Genomic DNA, 10,627 nt, shown 5'->3' with positions numbered 1-10,627 from the left:
TGATATAATTTGATCAAAAAGTCAACCTCACATAATAAAAAAGTATTTTGTTGTTACTATTGTATTTTTTTTCACTTTAAATTTAATAATGATGAATCATGCTTTTGTACTAAATAATGACATCATTAAATTATGGATATTGTTGGCGCTAAAAAGAGGCTAACGACAGTTTAAGTTGTTTTCAATCGGCTAATGTAGACCCATGGGGTGAGAGAAAGTTGCAAGCCCCATTGTATTTGTTAGAAAAAATGACTGATACATAACAGTATACATAGAAACGAACCTCAAGTCCACAGGTCATACATGCTTTATTCGGATATGAATATTAACCCCACTTTTTAAACAAGAACAATAATAAGAACCACGATGGTGGTGTCTAACTACCTATCATACCTATATCCGTACCTATAAAATTTGTTTTATTATGACATATCATCGTTTTAATTTGTGGTTGATGTTGCAATTGAGAGCATTCCGGTTGTTGTGATGCAAATTGCAATTGTTGCAACCTAAAATTATTATATTTTTCACTGAATGTAAAAAATAATTTTACAATTATTCTAATTATTATGATATCTTTTATTTATAAGATAGCATAACTTTTCATTCGTGTTAAGATTTGGTACATCCCAACAAACCATATGGCCACACCCATTCAACCATTGACACTTAGAAGTTATAATAAAATACTGAAATCTAAATCTTGGTTTTTTTAAGATTCAAATCCACACTGCCAACGATGCAACAACAAAATTGCGACTGTAATTTTTTAAAATATAAATTAATTAATTTAACAGTTAAACAATTTAAATTATGATAACAATCAAATAACAAACTTAAAATTATACATTTAACTAAAAATATAATTTAATTCATATTTTTTCTATTTATAAAGTGTTTGAATAAAAAATACTTAATATATATTTTGTTTAAAAAATATAAGTAAATTTATAAATTATAATGGCGTGATGGGTTACCCGTGCATTTCCCGAACCCAGTAAAACACAAAATGGGTCGAGGATGAATATTAAAATTTTAAACTTGAATCTGCCTCCATCTTTTACACGAACACATACTAGAAGAGTTAAACTCATTCATTACCCACCTTGTTGTCATACTTAGCTGTCAATCAAGCTAAATGGGATTTTCAACAATGTAAAAAAAAAAAAAAAAGTCTTCAACCAATCCAATCAAATTTATAATTTTCATTCATTTACTTTTCACTGTATAAATTATTGTATATTTATTTTATTGTTGGGAAATAATTCCTGTATTTTTTTATAAAAAAAAAACACATTTCTAACTTTTCAGAATAAATAAATGAAGTAGTGAGATAGTTTGGGATTTTAAAAACAAAAAGAAATGATAATATTTAAGTAACATTGATTTATTTAAGAAAAAAAAACTAAGAAAATAGTGAGATAGTCTGAAATCTTAAATTTAAAAATATTGTTCATTCTAAATAACAATAGTTAGTTTATTACAATAGTTAGTTTATTATGTTGATACTTAAAAGGATTAAAAATTTACTTTATTCGGTATAATCATTAACAAGTATGAATCTCATAACAAATATTTTAAAATTTTGGTTTATAGTTAATTGATAGTTTATTAAAATTATAATAAAAAGTTAGACGGTATAAAGAAAGCCAATAGAAAATTGGAGTAGTTTGAATTTTAAAATTAAAAAAATTGTCAGTTTTTTTCTTAAAAATAGTGATTTCTTTTATATAAAAAAAAAGCTAAGACGAGAATAGTGGGATAGTTTGAATTTTTAAATTAAAAAAATACTTTTTAAATAACAATAGTTTAGTTTACGTTGGTTTAACTAACAAATTGGTAGGATTTTACAATTTAAAAAATAAACAGTAATAAATTGGAATATTTTTTAAAGTTAACAAATTGGTAGATTGCTAAAGTTAAAAAATAGTTAACAAATTCACAGTTTTTTAAAATTAAAAAACTGTACAGTTTAAGTTGACAATTTTAGTAAATTCTTAATATTTAAATTAATAGACAATTTTAATTAAGGAAATGTAAAAAACGATTACCAAACATAATATCTCCTTAATTTATCTACTATTATAGATTTACAACTTTATCTGTCTTTTATTTATTAGTTTTTTTCAGTTGTTTATCTCATCTTTTTATCGCAATTCACTAAGAGTGCGGCCGGTAATTTAGTCAAAACTTTAGTTCAAGATTGATAGAAAGATCTTTATTACGAGCCAAAAGCTTAGTCGAGGCACAAATTTCCTTTCTCAAATTAATCAATAGCCCCATGTTAATCAGTTGTTGGTAATTAATTATTTTTGTGACTGATCAATCACAAATTTCTTCACCTGCAAATATTAATATAAAATTATCTTAATTTCAATTGTGGATAAGAATATCTCAAATTCCAAGTCAATCATGATTTATTAAGTATATCTCAAAAAAAATTTTATTAAGTAAATTTTCTTTTTAATAGTATTTTATTTTTTCCAAATTTATTTAAAATAATTAAAGTTATATTTATAAATTTAAAATAAAAATATAAAAAATAAATGTATACATAGAATATTGAAAAAAGTTCAATAAGAATTAAATCAAATCAATTAAAAATGTTAATGGTTTTCTAAAATATATGGTAATTTTGTAACACACTTTCTATCTATATGAAAAATATATACACATATTTATTTTTTCTTTCTATCAATTCCATATATTCTCTCTTTATACTTTTTTTTATCACATAATTGTTTATCTTTAATTAGTATTTTTTTTATATTACTTCCTTAGAAAATGATACAATAAGATATTATCTTAATTTGATTATTAATATTCTTATGTTCGGATAATGTTGAGCTGTATTTATTTAATGTATTTAAAAATATTATCAATACAATTAATCATATTAATTCATTTAATAAATTTATATACAAATTACTTTCCGCATAAAAAGTGTAAAAAGATTAAATGGTGAAAAATACATGTGTTTGAATAATGTTATTAAAATAAAAAAAAAATGTTATATTTATTGTCGCCATCAAATTATTTTCCCAGTGGTATATAATTAATGCAAATGAATTAAGACTTTATTCAAACTTCCCTTTCAATGTTACGAATTCAAGAACTTATATTTTAAAAATAGCTTTATTTGACCATCATTCTTTTTTTTTTTAATGCAACATCATTCCTAACTCAAAGAATTAGTTTCTTAATTATGCTCATAGAGATATTTTATGAAATATAAAAAAAAAATCTATATTGAAAATTATTGCCTTCAATACATGAAAATATTACATTTTCATCTACTACTTAAAATCTTCAACAATTTAGATATGAAAAATATCATTGAGATATATTTATGTAATTAATGGAGATTTAGAATGCATTTTATTTATGTTGTTAGTGGGTAAACAATAAATTTTTTTTTCTAATAAAAAAATTTAATAAATTAAATTTTAATATATCTATTTATAATTTTTCAATATACTGTCATACAAAATATTATTTTATAGTGAATATATTAACTAATAATATTTAAAGTTAAGTGTCGAAAAATGTATTTAAAGTTATTTTTCATTTAAAATTCCAATCTTATAAATCATATTTTAATATCAATTACCAGTATTTTTATTTGTAAAAAAAATTAAAATCATTTTATACAATTTCACAATACATGTATATTGTAACAAGAAATAAAAACAGTGCATGTATTTATATAAATTTATTGTTTATTTAATATAAATTATAACATATTTTTTACACAGTACAATGCATGTTATATTCTCACAAAAAAAAAAATGCATGTTTGTATATGAATATTTTGAGCTGAATTTACATATAATACTATGCTATTTTGGATTTCTTTCACTTGTTTTCTTCTTAAGCAAGCATGGCCGTAATGAGTAGACATACATGTTTATTAATTAATTATCAAGTTTAATTGATTAATTATTTTTAATCATACCTATATTACATCATATCGGATTCAATTTTTTTTCTATTCAATGTTTAAGTAATTGGTTTCATATGTTTTTAGAGAATATCGATGAATAAAGTTAAATTATCTTACCTGATCAAAGTTTCTCTGCAATAACAAATTACATTTAAAATAGAACTATCTCTAAGCAAAGTTTCTTTTAACTTGATAGTTAGAAAACATATTCATAGCTAATGTATCTTGTAATTGTCCAGTTCTCAGTAGACTTAATAGTTGTGATATCATCAATGACATTATTTTCTTCTTCCCTTGATTGATGGACTAACTCTTCATCAACAACAAATAAGAATTTTAATTCTTCAACTTCTAAAAGTTGATCAGTTTGTTGTTCGTCTCTTATGAAATTATGTAACACAAAACAAGCATTGATAATTCTTATTTGTGTCTTTATATCAAAAAATAAAGGAGTTCTTAATGTACTTCATTTTTTTTTCAAGATCCCACATGACCTTTCTATTGCATTTCGAGCACTTGCAAAGATTAAATAACTCCTTGTAACTTTGAGGGGTGTTTCCAATCCATTCATTGAGATGATATCTAATCCCTCGATATGGTGCTAAAAATCCCGGACCATTGGTATATCCCGCATCCACAAGAAAGTACTTACCTACAATGTTTAATATAAAAATCATAGGCTTAAACTAGACAAAAAAAAAGAAAAAAATTATCTCCAAGAATTAATACTAGTTGGAATTTCAAGTTTATTTTGACGACATAATGCATCTCCTAATACTCGAGAATCTCCTACAGACCCTTCCAACCCATATCTAGGTCTCTCATAAGGAGGATCTGTAATCGGAATATGAATCTCATCAAGTGCTCTAATACATCTCTACAAACAAGACAATTTTTTTATATTCTAAGAAAATTTTATAATTAACTAATCTCTCCTACAATTGATAAACTTACCTGAAACCATCTCCAGTTGTTTGCTTCCGCACCTTCTAAAGTGCAGGGTTGAAAATTCAAATAGTCTTTGCTCACTTTCATTATCACTCTCAAGACATCATTGAATTGCCTACTTATGGTTTCTTTAGATCTATGATAACTAAATTGCACTACCCTGTACTTTAGGTTGTGAGCAAGGATATGTAAAAACATTGTTATTGCTTCAGTTGTTGGAACATTTCTTGTTCTTACTAATCCTCCCTTTTATTGTAGAATTCTACAAAGGTTAAAAAATACACTTTTACTAAGCCTCAGTTGTTCAATGCAATCTTTCTCTGTCCTTCTATAAAGATGATTAAGGAAGCTGCGACATTCTAGCTCCCAATTACGGATTAGTTCCTTAACAAAATAACTATTATGATACCATGTCACTACACCAATGACTATATGAACAGCACAAGCAGCAACTAATAAGATTATCTTCTTATATTCTTCTCTTTTACATTTTCTTGAAGTAATTGCAGTGTCAACTATGCTAGAATCTATTTATTCTTAATCCAAACTGCATGATAATGATATTAGATAATTTGAGCAAATACTGTTTTGAGATTGAAAACAAATATCTTACAAAATACACATCCAATACCAGCATTGCATGTGAATAAGTATGTCACGTACTTTTGGAGATCAAACACAATTACAAAAGAAACTTCTTAACAAATAAGAATAACTATTCCATAAAATTAATGAATAATTTAGATTACGAACATTTTTCAGAAATTAAATTGATACATGATTTACCTTTTTATGAACTAACTACGTAAATAAATAAAAACAATGAAAAATGCTTGAAGGGTTAATGAATTTTATATATATATATATATATATATATATATATATATATATATATATATTATTCATTTGTGCTTCTTTCTTTTATTAAGTTCCAGTGTGGTGTTTTGGATTCCACAACTAATCTAATTTAACTGGCATTGGGTGCAACATAATGTGACTTAGAAATGAATACAATTTACTTTCTTTTCATTGGAACATGAAAGCTACTTCTCTATGGAAACATCTTTCATCCTTACATAGGACTAGGACTATTACTATAAAAATTAAGATGACTCAACTGATTAGTTGGGAGTTGGGACATATAACATTATCAATTATCAATTATCATGGGGCACAGTGTACATCTTTGAGAGTAAATGAGGGAAAAAAGTGTGATTTTTGTCGGGATCAAGCTGAAGTGACTGCAAAGGCAAATTCATAAGCCCGCAGCAATGCTTACTGCATATTTATTTATACTACTATGTGATTTCATCATTTGAGGATTCATGTTTGGCTTTTTCTTATATTATTAGTAATATTGATTTTTTAATCTTGTAGAATTGCTATGAGACCCGTGAAGTAACTAATGATTTAATTAATCAGTAGCTATTATAAAGTGTTTTCTTTTATTATAATTATCTATTGATTAATTTAATTTCTTTTGCCTAAAAGTTTTTCTTAACCATTAAGTATGAAGTTCTCTGCATGCATCTGCACCACATGAAGGTCTTTTGCTCTCATGGACTCGGGGTGAGGGACCCAATTATAGGAATATGGTTTTTCTTTTTTGGTACAAAAGCCAGGGATCAAAACACAGGGTACTACGTAATTTAAGTATAGCATACAAAAATCATATTTGAGAATCAATGTCTCAGCTTAGCATTAGTGACCAACTCTATATCCTCTAATGTTCAACTCCCTAGTAACTCTTCTAAGGGAGTTAGGTCTAATCCCTTATCTGATTTTGGTATCCTGAAGAATTTCTCGGTGGACATTCACCCTAGGAAGGCCAAAATCATCAAGCAAGTATAAACTGAAATTGAAATTTTAGTCTAATCTATCATCCATAACTCAACCTGAGTTTGAACTTTTCATAAACTTGAGCATAAAAAACTCAAGTTGATTTATATAGTGCTTACTCATTTATAGGATCTGATAAGTGGCAACACCTATACATTAAATTATATGAAAATTGGATGGTATTCTTATATTTTTTTTTTTATAGTTTCTATTACCCCAAGTCCCCAACTAATAGTAAGTTCATAATATAGGAATCAAGGGAGTCAACAGTTATAAATTTCTTATTAATGAGAGGACGAATCACATTCGGTGCTATCAGAAGCCCATGAAGGTAATATTGGGCCATTGTAGTTGGGATGTCAACAATCATTTAAAGTTGAGTCCTACCAATGATTACATGCAGGCCTAGCAATTCTAGTTTTTAGTACCCAATATTGAAGTTTAGTCCATTTGTCCTTGACCATTTATACGGTGAGAGACAGAAAAAATACAAAGAAACTGAGAAAGAGGAATATCTTTTTTCTTTTTAGTTGAGATGAAGGGAAGGCAAAATAGGTTAGAAGACAAGTTTTTATTCCACAAAGTAGAGTGAATTGAAGGACAAGTGAAAAACTAGAGTTTTTAGTTGAGATCGTTTTTGGAACTAATGTCTTATTTCCTTATTGATCTTATGATTTCACTCTTAAAATATAATTTTCTGCAGCCAAAAAAACTAGCCAAAACATGGTTTCTCCTGCCAGTATAGAGCCATAATGTGAGTCTAAGGTCTAAACAAAGGAAATTAAACTATTAGCAAAGCTGAGATCAAAGAAGGATCTATTATGAATACAGTTTGCAACACATATGCACATACATAGTCAAGATCACATAGGAAACAACTTCTTTTGGCTCAATAAGTCCTTACACGTTGAACAAATGAACCACGTATACTTTCTCGACCATTAAAGATCACTAGAGCCATATCCATAACATATCCAATGATAACATATTTTTGAACACCCACTTTATATGACATAAACTTACACAGTGATTCAAGTTTTAATGGATCACTAAACCATAATAGTAGCACAATATCAGCCATGACAACCATAGAGCTACTAATGTAAATAAGGCACACAAATACAAAATACTGACCATTGACCAGCTAATTAATCAACTTGAATGGATGAACTCAAACTTCCTCAGATTTCATGTTACTTACATTCATACTACTCGCAACTAATGATTTGTAGGCATCAAGTTCAGCATTTCACTTGTTTTGTAGACTTGATATTATCATTGGTTGATGTTGTTCACGCTTTATAGTATTTGTTACTTTTTTCATTAGTTATAATGTTTGTTATCGTCATGAGTTCAAAGGATCAATGAAAAATGTGATGAAATTTTAATTGGATTTATGAAATCTAATTTATGTAGATAAGGCACACAAATACAAGTACAAATTAGAGGTATGCAATTCTCCTTATGAGCTTGATCAACTAAAGTAAATAAGACACAAAAATACAAAACAGTTAACACCCTTACCAACCCACATGTTGGTTTAAGCTCCAATATAATAAGAAATAGTAGAGGACATAGCTAAAGGTGCCAAACAAAGACAAGTAACACAACTCACCTGGGCTTTCATATTCAAACAACAGTAGAAATGAAATACGAATTTCAAAGAAGCATACAATACAATGATAAACAGTTAAACACACGTGAAAGCAAGCCAAAGTGATTTAAATTAAACACAATCTATTGATTATATCTTTATTTATCTTTGATGCATATTCACAAACATATGGTGCTCACAACCTATATGAACTCCAAACCCATCCAATTACACACCCATAAACATATCAAAATCATTGAAACAAAATAAATGAAATAGAAAATGAAACATAAATCAATAAAATCAAGTGAACCTTATAGCTACAAAAATGAAATCAAAATCAAAGAAACATAAACTTGAGAAATGAAATAAACAGAGATGAGAGAGAGAGAGAGAGAGACCTACAAGTGAGAAGAAGAAAAAATTGTGATGAACAAAAAGAAAAGCCTACTTATCGATGGAGGTGGTCGTGATTGTAGAACAAGTGATAGCTTGTGACGCCAGTGTGCTGAGAGGGAGAAAGAGAGCTATAGGGGGTGAGAGTGAGCGTATAGTGTTTTGTACTGAGTGAGGAGTTTTAATTCTTTTATTTTTGCTAAGAATTTGAAATTTTGTCAAGTATATTAAAATACTTTACAAAAATAATAACATTTCAATTACTTTTAAAATATCCTATCCTAATATATTACATTATAAGAATAATAACATTTCAATTACTTTTAAAATATCCTATCCTAATATATTACATTATAAGAAGATATTTTAATATCTCAATTGAAATAACCTGATTTAATTTTTCCATCCAAACATAAGCTTAGTGACTTTTGAATTTACTTTCCAAGGACCTCTGCTCAAGGTATATTTAATTTGTAAAAAGAAAAAAATTCATCTCAGCTACTTAACAAAGTATGCTTTCTTGGTGGAATAAAATGAACATATGTTGAATCATCATTATTTTTTTATTCATCTAATTATTTTAATTTAATTTTTTCATCTCTTTCATATTATCTTTCATCTCGATCAAACAATCTAATTTTTCATTTTTTTTCATCCTTTTTCATTTCTTACACTTTTAATTTTTTTTCCATCTTTTAAATTGTCTCTACCGAACATAAGCTTCAATTATTGAATTTTTATGTCAATTCATTTCCTAAATTTATTTGCACGTTGGTTTTATATATCAAACTAAAACGTATTATATTAAAAAAAACTTAAGCTTTTAATTTTTTTTATTAAATGATCATTTTCCTAGTTTAAATTTCTCTCTCTATATATTAATTTTAAATATTTTTAAACTTACCTAATCGATTGAACTTTGAAGCCTCTTTATACTATATTTTTACTCTTTTTCACCATTATTTTTAGCCCTCCTCCAGTTTCACCCCTTGCCTTCCGATGGAAACAGACTGTGAAATACATTATGATGCACTTGTTGTAATCATTATATACCCAATCATCCATCCATCAAAAGTCAAGAATACTTCCTTCCAATCAAATATTTTAGAAAATGATATCAACATTCTCTCTTTGTCAGCGTAATTTTAGGCCTCTCACGGTGGAAGATATACCCTATTTCATGCATAAAAAAATGATACACCTTTTTTGTATATGGAAGACATGGACACTATTACTCTTTCACGAATAATATACAATGATAATAAATTGAATATACTAAACAGCAATACATATATAATATGATATATAAGTATGAAAGAAGTTTAATTTAATTGATTAAAAAGAATACATAAATTATTACAAATTTCTTGTTGGAAAACACTATCACTATTTTTTTTTCTGGGAAACAGAAAAACAAGAATAAAAAGTAAAAAAATAACATTAAAATTTTTTAACGTAATTTTTTTTAATATGAAAGGTAAAAAGAACCAAACAAGTAAATATCTTCATTATTTAAAAGCCAGGATGATTTATAATATAATATGATATATAAGTATCAGTCTAATTTAATTGATTAAAAAGAATACATAAATCATTACAAATTTCTTAACACTATTTATAATTTTGACCAATAAAAAAACATGATACATAAGTTTAAAACAAGCTAAATTTTGTATAAGTATACTTTTTTAAGTACATAATTCAATTGCATGTACATTATGCTATAATCAAGTATTCAAATTGGGATAAAATATGATTTTAGTTTCTATACTTTTAATGAATCTTGTTTTTATTTCTTAAATTTTTATATTGTGCAATTTAGTCAATAAATTTTCTAAGAAGTGTTTTAGTAACAGGACTTACTCAATTTTTACACATTATGAAAAATTGAAAACTAAGAAAGATTC

The 10,627-nt window shown here is 26.4% G+C and overlaps 1 long non-coding RNA gene across 3 annotated transcripts; it reads right to left on the bottom strand.

Moving 5' to 3' along the window:
- Positions 1–4,207: 4,207 nt before the first annotated feature.
- Positions 4,208–8,897, bottom strand: LOC114402583. 3 transcript variants are annotated; one of them, XR_003664470.1, is made up of 2 exons: positions 8,726–8,897; positions 4,208–4,595 (listed from the first exon to the last, which is right to left on the bottom strand). It is a non-coding gene; the product is annotated as an uncharacterized LOC114402583 (long non-coding RNA). The 3 variants fall into 3 exon arrangements; XR_003664471.1 differs by having other exon boundaries at positions 8,730–8,897; XR_003664472.1 differs by having other exon boundaries at positions 8,776–8,897.
- Between the last annotated feature and the right edge of the window lie 1,730 nt (positions 8,898–10,627).

Source organism: Glycine soja, chromosome 20 (genome assembly GCF_004193775.1).
Source record: "Glycine soja cultivar W05 chromosome 20, ASM419377v2, whole genome shotgun sequence".
Classification (NCBI taxonomy): Eukaryota; Viridiplantae; Streptophyta; class Magnoliopsida; order Fabales; family Fabaceae; genus Glycine; species Glycine soja.
The sequence above is the reverse complement of the archived record's forward strand: the minus strand, read 5'-3'. Positions and strand labels throughout refer to the sequence as shown.